The sequence below is a fragment of the Lolium perenne genome, chromosome 3 (genome assembly GCF_019359855.2).
Source record: "Lolium perenne isolate Kyuss_39 chromosome 3, Kyuss_2.0, whole genome shotgun sequence".
Classification (NCBI taxonomy): Eukaryota; Viridiplantae; Streptophyta; class Magnoliopsida; order Poales; family Poaceae; genus Lolium; species Lolium perenne.
The window spans coordinates 86207266-86223262 of NC_067246.2; the positions used below are offsets into that span (position 1 = coordinate 86207266).

The following is a 15997-nucleotide window of genomic DNA, read 5'->3' on the forward strand; positions in this document are numbered from 1 at the left end:
ATTTTTGATTCTTATAATAAAACTGAACCTAAAATGACACTAAGTTTGCTTCTTAGTAATTTTTATTTTGGGCTTATTCTTCACTATAGATATGCCTTAGATGCTGTAGTGGGAGGAGATTTCCTCCACTGTGATGGGGATCAAGCTATTAATGCCATAAAAAATTGGTTACATCATCTAGCTCCACTAATAATTTTGATCCATCCCTTGTTAGTATTTATAATAGATTGAACACTCTTGAGACAAGTGTATCTTGCTTGAAAGAAGGGTATGGTCGGATTCATGAGCATTTTGATTATGTTCCTATAAACTCTGAACCATCAATGTGGAACCCCACTGTTAAAGTTACTATTGATGGTAAAAATTTTGATGCTCGTTGTGATATTATGAATGAATTTTGCCTTATGCCTGAAAGTATTTATAAATCTTTGACACTCTGGGGACTTACCGAAGGAGGAGAAGGAATAACTCTCACTGATAACTCTGTTATAATTCCCAAGGGAATAGCTGAAGGAGTATTCACAAACCTTCTTGGAAAAACGGTATCCACTGATTATCTCGTCATTGAATGTGTAGGTACAGGACAAATCACACTTGGAAGATCCCTGCTAAAGCTCTTCGGAGTAACCATAGATGTGGAAAAAGGCACTCTAAGTTCCTCCATACCTGGATGCCATCATATATTCCCTAAACCAAAGAGTAAGAAGGGTAAGCGTAGAGCCTCTGGTAAGAATGCCAATGCTTCATCTCTTGATAACACTTGATACACACTTTCTGCGCCTAGCTGAAAGGCGTTAATGAAAATCGCTTATGGGAGACAACCCATGATTTTACTACAGCACTTTTATTTTATATTTGAGTCTTGGAAGTTGTTAATACTGTACCAACCTCTCCTTATCTTAGTTTTGTTGCATTGTTGTTCCAAGTAAAGTCTTTGATAGTAAGGTTCATACTAGATTTGGATTACTGCGCAGAAACAGATTTCTTGCTGTCACGAATCTGGGTTGAATTCTCTGTAGGTAACTCAGAAAATTCTGCAAATTTACGTGAGTGATCCTCAGATATGTACACAACTTTCATTCAATTTGACCATTTTCATTTTAGCAAGTCTGGTGCCTATTAGAAATTCGTCTTTACGGACTGTTCTGTTTCGACAGATTCTGCCTTTTATTTCGCATTGCCTGTTTTGCTATGCTTGATGGATTTTTCTATTCCATTAACTTTCAGTAGCTTTGTGCAATGACCAGAAGTGTTAAGAATTATTATGTCACCTCTGAACATGTGAATTTTGATTATGCACTAACCCTCTAATGAGTTGTTTTGAGTTTGGTGTGGAGGAAGTTTTCAAGGATCAAGAGAGGAGGATGATACAATATGATCAAGGAGAGTGAAATCTCTAAGCTTGGGGATACCCCGGTGGTTAACCCCTGCATATTTCAAGAATACTCAAGCGTCTAAGCTTGGGGATGCCCAAGGCATCCCCTTCTTTATCGACAACATTATCAGGTTTCTCTAGTGAAACTATATTTTTATTTCATCACATCTTATGCGCTTTACTTGGAGCGTCTGTTTGTTTTTATTTTTGTTTTGTTTGAATAAAGTTGGATCCTAGAATTCATTGTGTGGGAGAGAGACACGCTCCGCTGTTGCATATGGACAAATATGTCCTTAGGCTTTACTCATAATATTCATGGCGAAGGTTGAAACTGCTTCGTTAAATTGTTATATGGTTGGAAACGGGAAATGCTACATGTGGTAATTGGTATAATAACTTGAATAATGTGATACTTGGCAATTTTTGTGCTCATGTTTAAGCTCTTGCATCATATACTTTGCACCTATTAATGAAGAAATACATAGAGCTTGCTAAAATTTGGTTTGCATGATTGGTCTCTCTAAGGTCTAGATAATTTCTAGTAAGGGTCGAACAACAAGGAAGACGGTGTAGAGTCTTATGTAACGGCCCAGGGTAGGATCCCTAATAGATTGTCTGTTCTTTTCTATTTGTGCATCATCATCCATCATGCATCATATCATCCATGATTTTATTAAATAAAACTATTTTATAAAACCCTTCCTTGTCTTTACTTTAAATAAAACCTTATTCTATCCCTCTCATAATTCTTATTTTATAACTAAGCTTTTCCAACAAATTAAATTTGGATAAAAATGTGTTTTGTTTGGTCACCACTAAAATAAATATTTTAACAAATAATCTTAGAATCTCTTTCTCACCTTAGTTTTCAAATTCAAAGTGTGGAAAACAGTTCTGAAAAAGAAAAGGTTTTGGAAAATAAAAACAGTAAAGAAAACCCCTAACCTAACCAGCAGCCAACCCCTGGCCCTTTCTCCTTTTCCTCCCTGGCGGCCTGCTTACCTTCTGGCGGCCCGTTTCCATCTCTCACTCTCTCCCCTTAGCCCACCAACAACTCGGCCCGTACCCCTTCACTCATCCTCTCCTTGTCGTCTTTCCGAGAGAGAGAACACGCAGAGGGCGTGCTGCTTTTCCCCACCGTGGTCCTCCACCACCACCACCGCACCACCCTCCCACCTGCTCCCTCTCTCTTTAACCCTCTCCTGGAAAACCCTAGCTCGCCTCTCCTCTTCCTCCATCTGGCCGCCGCCACTCCCTCCTCTTTTCCTCATCTTCCCTCTTCTCTCTGTGAGCAACACAGGGGAGAAAACCCCACAGTACACCTCCTCCCCGCCATGGTGCCGCCGCTACGGGCTGCCCCTCGTCGATCTACGACCACCGGCGGCTCCGCCTTGTTCTCCTCTTCCACCTCGTCCAAGGAATCGATCCGGGAGGCCTTCAATCTTCGCCAATTCGCCGTTTCTCACGAGCCGGACGTCGCTTTTCTTCTTCAATTCCGGCCGCCCTCGACCTCCTCCGGCGCCGGTGACCACACGTCGAGCTCCCAGGTAACCAGGCGCATCACCTGGACACCGTCGTTGGCCCCTTTGCTTCCTGTTTTCTACTCCTCACCTTGTACCGACGCCGCTCGCCCGCAGATGTCCGACGACGGCCGCCTTCCGACGACCTCCCCCTGGCGGCGCCGCCCCCACCAGGTCCGCGTCGACGAGGCGCGTCGAGCGCCACAAGCCTCGCGTCCTGGGACGCCTCTTTCCGCCCACGCTCGCCCGTGCCATGTCGCGGTGACCGCGTCTGGAACGCGCGCGGCGTCTCCGTGTCAAACACCTTCAGTGCAAGCGCACATGGTCGCCAGCGTGGCCGCCATGTCATCGCCTGGGCCCCACCAGTCAGCCACTCCGGCTAGGTTCTGCCCGGTGAGAAAAACACCTCAGATCCAGATCCCGTCTTTTTGCATCTAGCCCCCTGCAAGATTTGTACCCTGATCCCGCGGTCCCTGCAGTTTCTGAAGAAGCCCCTGTGTTTTCCTGAAGTTCAACCCGCGGTACCGCTGTCCAGTCAGCACCCCTGGCCCGCCAGTCAGCCACCGTGGCTAGCCTCCTCTCGGTGAGAAAAGCCCCAGACCCCTTTTCATGTTTTACTAAAAATTCCAGAAAATGTGTGTATCTCGTATAAATCGTATCTTTTGAACCGTAACTCGAAATGCAAAGTATTTTATATGAAAGTTGATCAGAAAAATGTGCTGAACATGATTATGCCATCCATTCATCTGTTTGCATCTCGCATCATGTCGCTCGTTGATAGTTCGTGTATGTTCACCTCACATATATGCGGATTATTTCGGAATTCCAATTAGGTTTTCCCCGCTCCGTTTAATATTGAAGTAGCGAACCCCTGCCATGTTATGCCATGCTAACAACCACTTAACTTTGTCAGTAGAAAATGCAACTCCAACTCTAATTGATTGTCCGGGGTTCCGACTCCGCTTAAATTGGATAAGTGCATCGCATCATATCTGCCATGTCATGCATGCATATCATTTTGATCATGCCGGTTCTTCTTCCGTAGTTATAAGCTTTGCATCCGATGTTTGTTGTAGCATTTGCTTCTTCCCGGATAGGATCGCGAAGTGGTGTGTGAGTTACGCCAAGTCCTCCGGATGTTCCTCGACAAGCTTTAACAGGCAAGCATTTCCCCTATACTCCTGCCCCTGCAGAAGTCGCTTACCTATTTTATTTTGCCTTCTCCCTCATGCTATCCTTAAGTTGCGTTCTTGTCACGTGTCCCTTCCACTTGTTACCTCAAGCAGCCCATATTGCCTCCACCAACCACCTATGGCTATTGTTTGGTATCGGGTCTGCCTTGCGAGTCGTAGTGCATGCTAGTGCTGTTATATCTCGTTACCGTTACCGCTATCTTATCGGTTATCTGTTGGGAAACATGACACATGGTTTATGGATATATCTGTTGAGGGTATCATGGTTACTTGTTGATAGTTGTTAGCGGAGGCATCGGTGGGTCAGCTGATCGTTTTGTGACGGCTCACTTGTGTTTCTTTAAAGCTTAGGACCCGAGTTCCTGTTATCTGTTCCGAGACTGAGCGCTCTAACCACACGTGGGTATGCTTCTGGGTCTCCCCTCGACCACTGCCGGAATCTACAGCTTTGTCCAGTGGCCACAACTAGTTTCGTAATGTTTTACCATTTGTTGTTGCGTGCATGCCAGCCTGTTACTTATTTATTTTGGGAAGCCCCTGGGTGCCTTGTATCCCTTGTTTCTGGTATGCACGTATAGGTCGCGGAGCCGCTGCGAAGTGGTTTATCGCCCCAGTGTGTGTTTAAACCACCTAGTACGCTGTCGCAAACAGCTAGGTCCGTCTCGGAGATACGGCCGGACTTCGATTCGGGTTTAACTTAGTTAGGTGGCTTCCTGGACATTGTTGTCGTGAAGGAGAGTGCGAGTCGTTATGTCCACCTGTCGCAAGTGGGTTGATCGTGCGTGTGGGCACATTTGGGCACCCCTGCAGGGTAAAATCTTATCGATAAGCCGCGTCCGCGGTTATGGCCGAGTTGGAGCTGTATGACTCGACCATAGACAACTTACACCTGTTGTTTCAATCATAATAACTTGTGTAGTAAGTTAGCACAATTATAATAATAAATGGTTAAAACTTGACAACCGTGTGAGTGCCTTTGCAAGTACTTCTTGGCGAAGGGGGAACACATCGGCTGTGTTATGTTTGCAGAGTATAGAACTGTTAGTTATGCGCTCTCTCACCTTCTCTGATAGACGACAGTTGTAGAATGTCTCTATAGGTTTTTAGTGCTTGCGCGCTGCCGCTTAACCCCACCATATTGCCTATGACGTTCCTCTTGCGTCTTCTAAGTCCCCTGCGTGCCTCAAGTACAAAGGACGACTGGTTGACGAATGCTTATACGTCTTGAAGTCTTGTTAAGTACGAACCCGTACTTATTGCTGCTTCTACGGGATATAACCGGGCAGGTATGAAGATATGTTCGATGAAGACGACGCTAGCAAGGTTACCCTTCCGGCTTGGCCTGGGCAGGGTTATGGACGCCACTGGTTATCTTCAGGACTCTTAGTCCAATTTGTATCTTGTCCGTACTCGGACGTATTCACTCTTTTGTATGATTTGGATCTTTGTATTGTATATTTGTATCTTGACTCGTTGGAGTCGTTGTTGTAATATATATATGCTTCTTGTGGGCTCTATTGTAATCCTGTTGTAATGTTACTGCTCGTGATTGATTCCACCCGCATCGCGTGCATGCTTCGGCGTGTACGAGGCGCTTGGTGGTGCGTCTCCTAAAATCGATATCGTGCGGATTTCGGCGGGATCGCTGGAATCCTCATGGTACCGGTTTTGGGGCGTCACATCTTATAATGCTTACAATATGTCTTTTATGTGAGTTTTGCTGTACCGGTTCATACTTGTGTTTGTTTCAAACAACCTTGCTAGCCTAAACTTTGTATCGAGAGGGAATACTTCTCATGCATCCAAAATCCTTGAGCCAAACACTATGCCATTTGTGTCCACCATACCTACCTACTACATGGTATTTCTCCGCCATTCCAAAGTAAATTGCTTGAGTGCTACCTTTAAAATTTCCATTCTTTATCTTTGCAATATATAGCTCATGGGACAAATAGCCTAAAAACTATTGTGGTATTGAATATGTACTTATGCATCTTATCTCTTATTAAGTTGCTTGTTGTGCGATAACCATGTTCCTGGGGACGCCATCAACTATCTTTGTTGAATATCATGTGAGTTGCTATGCATGTTCGTCTTGTCTGAAGTAAGGGCGATTTACCATGAGTTGAACGGTTTGAGCATGCATATTGTTAGAGAAGAACATTGGGCCGCTAACTAAAGCCATGATCCATGGTGGAAGTTTCAGTTTTGGACAACTATCCTCAATCTCTTATGAGAATATTAATTGTTGCTAAATGCTTATGCATTAAAGAGGAGTCCATTATCTGTTGTCTATGTTGTCCCGGTATGGATGTCTAAGTCGAGAATAATCAAATGCGAGAAATCCAATGCGAGCTTTCTCCTTAGACCTTTGTACAGGCGGCATAGAGGTACCCCTTTGTGATACCTGGTTAAAACATATGTATTGCGGTGATAATCCAGGTAATCCGAGCTAATTAGGACAAGGTGCGGGCACTATTGGTATACTATGCATGAGGCTTGCAACTTGTAAGATATAATTTACATGATACATATGCTTTATTACTAACGTTGACAAAATTGTTTCTTGTTTTTAAAATCAAAGCTCTAGCACAAAATATAGCAATCACAACTTCCCTCTGCGAAGGGCCTTTCTTCTACTTTTATGTTGAGTCAGTTCACCTATTTCTCTCCATCTCAAGAAGCAAACACTTGTGTGAACTGTGCATTGATTCCTACATACTTGCATATTGCACTTATTATATTACTTTATGTTGACAATATCCATGAGATATACATGTTACAAGTTGAAAGCAACCGCTGAAACTTAATCTTCCTTTGTGTTGCTTCAATGCCTCTACTATGAATTTATTGCTTTATGAGTTAACTCTTATGCAAGACTTATTGATGCTTGTCTTGAAAGTACTATTCATGAAAAGTCTTTGCTATATGGTTCAGTCCTTTACTCATTGTCTTTACCATTGCTTCGAATCGCTGCATTCATTACATGTGCTTACAATAGTATGATCAAGATTATGATAGCATGTCACTTCAGAAATTATCTTTGTTATCGTTTACCTACTCGGGACGAGTAGGAACTAAGCTTGGGGATGCTGATACGTCTCCAACGTATCGATAATTTCTTATGTTCCATGCTACTTTTATGATGATACTCACATGTTTTATACATACTTTATGTCATATTTATGCATTTTTCGGCACTAACCTATTAACAAGATGCCGAAGAGCCAGTTGTTGTTTTCTGCTATTTTTGGTTTCAGAAATCCTAGTAAGGAAATATTCTCGGAATTGGACGAAATCAACGCCCAGGATCTTATTTTTCCACGAAGTTTCCAGAACACCGGGAGAGATACGAAGTGGGGCGACGAGGTGGCGACACGCCAGGGTGGCGCGGCCCACCTCCTGGCCGCGCGACCCTGTTGTGTGGGCCCCTCGCGTCGCCCCTGACCTACCCTTCCGCCTACTTAAGCCTTCATCGATAATAACTCCAGTACCGAGAGCCACGATACGGAAAACCTTCCAGAGACGCCGCCGCCAATCCCATCTCGGGGGATTCAGGAGATCGCCTCCGGCACCCTGCCGGAGAGGGGAATCATCTCCCGGAGGACTCTTCACCGCCATGGTCGCCTCCGGAGTGATGTGTGAGTAGTTCACCCCTGGACTATGGGTCCATAGCAGTAGCTAGATGGTCGTCTTCTCCTAATTGCGCTATCATTGTTGGATCTTGTGAGCTACCTAACATGATCAAGATCATCTATTTGTAATGCTACATGTTGCGTTTGTTGGGATCCGATGAATAGTGAATGCTATGTTATGTTGATTATCAATCTATCATCTATGTGTTGTTTATGATCTTGCATGCTCTCCGTTGCTAGTAGAGGCTCTGGCCAAGTTTTTGCTTGTAACTCCAAGTGGGAGTATTTATGCTCGATAGTGGGTTCATGTCTCCATTAAATCTGGGGGAGTGACAGCAACCTCTAAGGCTGTGGATGTGCTGTTGCCACTAGGGATAAAACATCAATGCTATGTCTAAGGATATATTTGTTGATTACATTACGCACCATACTTAATGCAATTGTCTGTTGTTTGCAACTTAATACTGGAAGGGGTTCAGATGATAACCTGAAGGTGGACTTTTTAGGCATAGATGCATGCTGGATAGCGGTCTATGTACTTTGTCGTAATGCCCAATTAAATCTCACAATACTCATCATAACATGTATGTGCATGGTCATGCCCTCTTTATTTGTCAATTGCCCAACTGTAATTTGTTCACCCAACATGCTATTTATCTTATGGGAGAGACACCTCTAGTGAACTGTGGACCCCGGTCCATTCTTTTACATCGAATACAATCTACTGCAATACTCGTTCTACTGTTTTCTACAAACATCATCATCCACACTATACATCTAATCCTTTGTTACAGCAAGCTGGTGAGATTGACAACCTCACTGTCACGTTGGGGCAAAGTACTTTGGTTGTGTTGTGCAGGTTCCACGTTGGCGCCGGAATCCCTGGTGTTGCACCGCACTACACTCCGCCGCCATCAACCTTCAACGTGCTTCTTGGCTCCTACTGGTTCGATAAACCTTGGTTTCTTACTGAGGGAAAACTTGCCGCTGTACGCATCACACCTTCCTCTTGGGGTTCCCAACGGACGCGTGCTGTATGCGTATCAAGCTCTTTTTCTGGCGCCGTTGCCGGGGATCGAAGGAAACTACACCACAGAGATTTCTAACTCCCACGTCAACTGCGCGCCAGCACTCTTCGCCTATAAAACCCCTCGTGACCTAAAAACACGATACCGATTGACGAAACTCCAGAAAGACTCCAGGGACGCCGCCGCCATCGCGAAACTCCGTTTCGGGGGACAGAAGTCTCTGTTCCGGCACGCCACCGGGACGGGGAATTGCCCCCGGAGCCATCTCCATCGACACCACCGCCATCTTCATCGCCGTTGCTGTCTCCTATGATGAGGAGGGAGTAGTTTTCCCCCGAGGCTGAGGGCTCTACCGGTAGCTATGTGGTTCATCTCTCTCTCCCATGGTGTGATCTTTATGTGATCATGAGCTTTGTATCACTATTAATCTATGTGCTACACTAGTGATGTTATTAAAGTAGTCTATTCCTCCTTCATGATGTAATGTTGACAGTGTGTGCATCATGTAGTACTTGGCGTAGGTTATGATTGTAATCTCTTGTAGATTATGAAGTTAACTATTACTATGATAGTATTGATGCGATCTATTCCCTCTTTCATGGCTATTGTTGACAGTGTGTATGCTATGTTAGTACTCGGTCTAAATTGCAATGGTCTATTATGCACTCTAGAGGTTACTTTAATATGAACTCCGGATGTTGTGGAGCTTGTTTACTCCGGCTTGAGGTGTGCTTTTATAGCCCTACACAATGAATGGTGTTTGTTATCCAACAAGAGAGTGTGGAAAGTAGCATTTATTTATTCAGTTATGTGATCAATGTTGAGAGAGTCCACTAGTGAAAGTATGATCCCTAGGCCTTGTTTCCAAATATCGAATCACCATTTATTTACTGTTCTACTGCATGTTTACTTGCTGCCATATTTATTTCAGATTCTTATTACCACTCATATTCATCCATATCACTTGCATCTTACTATCTCTTCGCCGAACTAGTGCACCTATACATCTGACAAGTGTATTCGGTGTGTTGGGGACACAAGAGACTTCTTGTATCATAATTGTAGGGTTTCTTGAGAGGGATATCTTTGACCTCTACCTCCCCGAGTTCGATAAACCTTGGGTGATTCACTTAAGGGAAACTTGCTGATGTTCTACAAACCTCTGCTCTTGGAGGCCCAACACTGTCTACAGGAATAGAAGCATGCGTAGACATCACCTGCCTCCGGACTGATGCGTGAGTAGTTCATCCTTGGACTATGGGTCCATAGCAGTAGCTAGATGGTTGTCTTCTCCTCTTGTGCTATCATGTTTAGATCTTGTGAGCTGCCTATCATGATCAAGATCATCTATTTGTAATGCTACATGTTGTGTTTGTTGGGATCCGATGAATATGGAATACTATGTCAAGTTGATTATCGATCTATCATATATGTGTTGTTTATGATCTTGCATGCTCTCCGTTGCTAGTAGAGGCTCTGGCCAAGTTGATACTTGTGACTCCAAGAGGGAGTATTTATGCTCGATAGTGGGTTCATGCCTCCATTGAATCTGGGACAGTGACAAAAAGTTCTAAGGTTATGGATGTGCTGTTGTCACTAGGGATAAAACAACAATGCTTTGTCTAAGGATATTTGTATTGTTTACATTACGCAGAGTACTTAATGCAATTGTCTGTTGTTTGCAACTTAATACTGGAAGGGGTGCGGATGCTAACCCGAAGGTGGAATTTTTAGGCATAGATGCATGCTGGACAGCGGTCTATGTTCTTTGTCGTAATGCCCTAAGTAAATCTCATATTAGTCATCATGATATGTATGTGCATTGCTATGCCCTCTTGATACGTCCATTTTGCATCACTATTTTATATCATAATTTGCTGTTATTCATTGATATATTTCATATTTGGAGATGATACTTATGTTATTTCATCTATTTTGCATGTTTCATGATTATTGGAGGATCGCGCACCGGAGTCAGGATTCAGCTGGAAAAAGCGCTGTCATAATGCAATATTTCGGAAGATCAACAATTGACGGAAATTATATGAAAATTCCTATTTTTCCAGAAGACGAAGGGAGCCAGAAGGGGGAGCCGAGGAGGGCCGCCGTGGGCCCACCTCACAGGCCGGCGCGGGCCAAGGCCTGGCCGCGCCGCCTTGTGGGGAGGGGGCCCACAGCCCCCTCTGGCCTCCTCTCCTTCGCGTACATCTTCGTCCCGAAAACCTAAGCTCCAGGGGGATAGTCGCGAAGAGTCACAGCCGCCTCTGCGGGGCGGAGAACACCAGAGAGAAAAGAGCTCTCCGGCAGGCTGAGATCCGCCGGGGAAATTCCCTCCCGGAGGGGGAAATCGACGCCATCGTCACCGTCATCGAGCTGGACATCATCTCCATCACCATCGTCATCATCTACATCATCATCACCGCCGTCTCCACCGCTGCACATCGTCACCGCTGTAACAATTTGGGTTGGATCCTGATTGTTTGATAGGGGAAACTCTCCCAATATTGATTTCTACTTGTTATTGATGCTATTGAGTGAAACCATTGAACCAAGGTTTATGTTCAGATTGTCATTCACCATCATATCACCTCTGATCATGTTCCATATGATGTCTCGTGAGTAGTTCGTTTAGTTCTTGAGGACATGGGTGAAGTCTAAATGTTAGTAGTGAACTATGGTTGAGTAATATTCAATGTTATGATATTTAAGTTGTGGTGTTATTCTTCTAGTGGTGTCATGTGAACGTCGACTACATGATACTTCACCTTTATGGGCCTAGGGGAATACATCTTGTATTCGTTTGCCAATTGCGGGGTTGCCGGAGTGACAGAAACCTGAACCCCCGTTGGTATATCGATGCAGGAGGGATAGCAGGATCTCAGAGTTTAAGGCTGTGGTTAGATTTATCTTAATTACTTTGTTGTAGTTGCGGATGCTTGCAAGGGGTATAATCACAAGTATTTATTAGTCCTAGGAAGGGCGGTGCATTAGCATAGGTTCACCCACACAACACTTATCAAAACAATGAAGATTAATTAGCCATATGTAGCGAAAGCACTAGACTAAAATCCCGTGTGTCCTCAAGAACGTTTGGTGATTATAAGTAAGCAAACCGGCTTGTCCTTTTTGCTAAAAAGGATTGGGCCACTCGCTGAAATTGTTACTCTCGCACTTTACTTACTCGTACTTTCTTCATCTGCTACATCAAAACCCCCTGAATACTTGTCTGTGAGCATTTACAGTGAATCCTTCATCGAAACTGCTTGTCAACACCTTCTGCTCCTCGTTGGGATCAACATTCTTACTTATCGAAAATACTACGATACACCCCCTATACTTGTGGGTCATCAAGACTATTTTCTGGCGCCGTTGCCGGGGAGTGAAGCGCTATTGGTAAGTGGAATTGGTAAGGGAAACTTTTACTGTTTGTGCTGATTTTATTTCTACCTGCTGCCATAATTCATTATGGAGAGATCTTCTCTTGAATTTTTATTTGGAAAATCTACTACTACTGCAAAGGTAGTGGATGAGGCGCCAGGTGAGGAAGATATACCTGACACGCGTACAGCACGCGACCGTTGGGAACCCCAAGTGGAAGGTGTGATGCGTACAGCAGTAAGTTTCCCTCAGTTAGAAACCAAGGTTTATCGAACCAGTAGTAGTCAAGAAGCACGTTGAAGGTTGATGGCGGCGAGATGTAGTGCGGCGCAACACCAGGGATTCCGGCGCCAACGTGGAACCTGCACAACACAAACCAAGTACTTTGCCCCAACGAAATAGCGAGGTTGTCAATCTCACCGGCTTGCTGTAACAAAGGATTAGATGTATAGTGTGGATGATGATTGTTTGCAGAAAACAGTAGAATAGTATTGCAGTAGATTGTATTTCAGTATAGAGAATTGGACCGGGGTCCACAGTTCACTAGAGGTGTCTCTCCCATAAGATAAACAGCATGTTGGGTGAACAAATTACAGTTGGGCAATTGACAAATAAAGAGGGCATGACCATGCACATACATATTATGATGAGTATAGTGAGATTTAATTGGGCATTACGACAAAGTACATAGACCGCTATCCAGCATGCATCTATGCCTAAAAAGTCCACCTTCAGGTTATCATCCGAACCCCCTCCAGTATTAAGTTGCTAACAACAGACAATTGCATTAAGTATTGCGCGTAATGTAATCAGTAACTACATCCTCGAACATAGCACCAATGTTTTATCCCTAGTGGCAACAGCACATCCATAATCTTAGAGGTTTCTCTCACTCCCCCAGATTCACGGAGACATGAACCCACTATCGAGCATAAATACTCCCTCTTGGAGTTACTAGCATCAACTTGGCCAGAGCATCTACTAATAACGGAGAGCATGCAAGATCATAAACAACACATAGACATAGCTTTGATAATCAACATAACAAGTATTCTCTATTCATCGGATCCCAACAAACGCAACATATAGAATTACAGATAGATGATCTTGATCATGTTAGGCAGCTCACAAGACCCGACAATTAAGCACAATGGGGAGAAGACAACCATCTAGCTACTGCTATGGCCCCATAGTCCAGGGGTAGACTACTCACACATCACTCCGGAGGCGACCATGGCGGCGTAGAGTCCTCCGGGAGATGATTCCCCTCTCCGGCAGGGTGCCAGAGGCGATCTCCTAAATCCCCCGAGATGGGATTGGCGGCGGCGGCGTCTCTGGAAGGTTTTCCGTATCGTGGCTCTCGGTACTGGGGGTTTCGCGACGAAGACTATTTGTAGGCGGAAGGGCAGGTCAAGGGGCGTCACGAGGGGCCCACACTACAGGTCGGCGCGGCCAGGGCTTGGGCCGCGCCGCCCTTTGGTTTGGCCACCTCGTGGCCCCACTTCGTCTCCTCTTCGGTCTTCTCGAAGCTTCGTGGCAAAATAGGACCCTGGGCGTTGATTTCGTCCAATTCCGAGAATATTTCGTTACTAGGATTTCTGAAACCAAAAACAGCAGAAAACAGCAACTGGCACTTCGGCATTTTGTTAATAGGTTAGTTCCAGAAAATGCACGAATATGACATAAAGTGTGCATAAAACATGTAGATATCATCAATAATGTGGCATGGAACATAAGAAATTATCGATACGTCGGAGACGTATCAGCATCCCCAAGCTTAGTTACTGCTCGTCCCGAGCAGGTAAACGATAAACAAAGATAATTTCTGGAGTGACATGCCATCATAACCTTGATCATACTATTTGTAAGCATATGTAGTGAATGCAGCGATCAAAACAATGTAAATGACATGAGTAAACAAGTGAATCATATAGCAAAGACTTTTCATGAATAGTACTTCAAGACAAGCATCAATAAGTCTTGCATAAGAGTTAACTCATAAAGCAATAATTCATAGTAGAGGCATTGAAGCAACACATAGGAAGATTAAGTTTCAGCGGTTGCTTTCAACTTGTAACATGTATATCTCATGGATATTGTCAACATAGAGTAATATAATAAGTGCAATATGCAAGTATGTAGGAATCAATGCACAGTTCACACAAGTGTTTGCTTCTTGAGATGGAGAGAAATAGGTGAACTGACTCAACAATAAAAGTAAAAGAATGGTCCTTCAAAGAGGAAAGCATCGATTGCTATATTTGTGCTAGAGCTTTGATTTTGAAAACAAGAAACAATTTTGTCAACGGTAGTAATAAAGCATATGTGTTATGTAAATTATATCTTACAAGTTGCAAGCCTCATGCATAGTATACTAATAGTGCCCGCACCTTGTCCTAATTAGCTTGGACTACCGGGATCATCGCAATGCACATGTTTTAACCAAGTGTCACAAAGGGGTACCTCTATGCCGCCTGTACAAAGGTCTAAGGAGAAAGCTCGCATCGGATTTCTCGCTATTGATTATTCTCAACTTAGACATCCATACCGGGACAACATAGACAACAGATAATGGACTCCTCTTTTATGCATAAGCATGTAGCAACAATTAATTTTCTCATTTGAGATTGAGGATATTGTCCAAAACTGAAACTTCCACCATGGATCATGGCTTTAGTTAGCGGCCCAATGTTCTTCTCTAACAATATGCACGCTCTAACCATAAGGTGGTAGATCTCCCTTATTTCAGACAAGACGAACATGCATAGCAACTTACATGATATTCAACAAAGAGTAGTTGATGGCGTTCCCAGTGAACATGGTTATCGCACAACAAGCAACTTAATAAGAGATAAAGTGCATAAGTACATATTCAATAGCACAATAGTTTTTAAGCTATTTGTCGCATGAGCTATATATTGTAAAGGTGGAGGATAGAAATTTAAAGGTAGCACTCAAGCAATTTACTTTGGAATGGTGGAGAAATACCATGTAGTGGGTAGGTATGGTGGACACAAATGGCATAGTGGTTGGCTCAAGTATTTTGGATGCATGAGAAGTATTCCCTCTCGATACAAGGTTTAGGCTAGCAAGGCTATTTGAAACAAACACAAGGATGAAGCGGTGCAGCAAAACTTACATAAAATACATATTGAAAACATTATAAGACTCTACACCGTCTTCCTTGTTGTTCAAACTCAATACTAGAAATTATCTAGACCTTAGAGAGACCAAATATGCAAACCAAATTTTAGCATGCTCTATGTATTTCTTCATTAATGGGTGCAAAGTATATGATGCAAGAGCTTAATCATGAGCACAACAATTGCCAAGTGTCACATTATCCAAAACATTTTAGCAATTACTACATGTATCATTTTCCAATTCCAACCATATAACAATTTAACGAAGAAGAAACTTCGCCATGAATACTATGAATAGAGCCTAAGGACATATTTGTCCATATGCTACAGCGGAGCGTGTCTCTCTCCCACACAATGAATGCTAGGATCCATTTTATTCAAACAAAACAAAAAACAAAAACAAACCGACGCTCCAAGCAAAGCACATAAGATGTGATGGAATAAAAATATAGTTTCAGGGGAGGAACCTGATAATGTTGTCGATGAAGAAGGGGATGCCTTGGGCATCCCCAAGCTTAGACGCTTGAGTCTTCTTGATATATGCAGGGGTGAACCACCGGGGCATCCCCAAGCTTAGAGCTTTCACTCTCCTTGATCATGTTGTATCATCTCCCTCTCTTGATCCTTGAAAACTTCCTCCACACCAAACTTAGAACAACTCATTAGAGTGTTAGTGCACAATCAAAATATACATGTTCAGAGGTGAAATAATCATTCTTAACACT

At 43.6% G+C, this 15997-nt stretch overlaps 1 long non-coding RNA gene across 1 annotated transcript; it reads left to right on the top strand.

Moving 5' to 3' along the window:
* Positions 1–2662: 2662 nt before the first annotated feature.
* Positions 2663–5743, top strand: LOC127341727 (uncharacterized). Its single transcript, XR_011755063.1, has 5 exons — positions 2663–2922; positions 3013–3288; positions 3375–3478; positions 3972–4055; positions 5375–5743. It is a non-coding gene; the product is annotated as an uncharacterized lncRNA (long non-coding RNA).
* The last annotated feature ends 10254 nt before the right edge of the window (positions 5744–15997 follow it).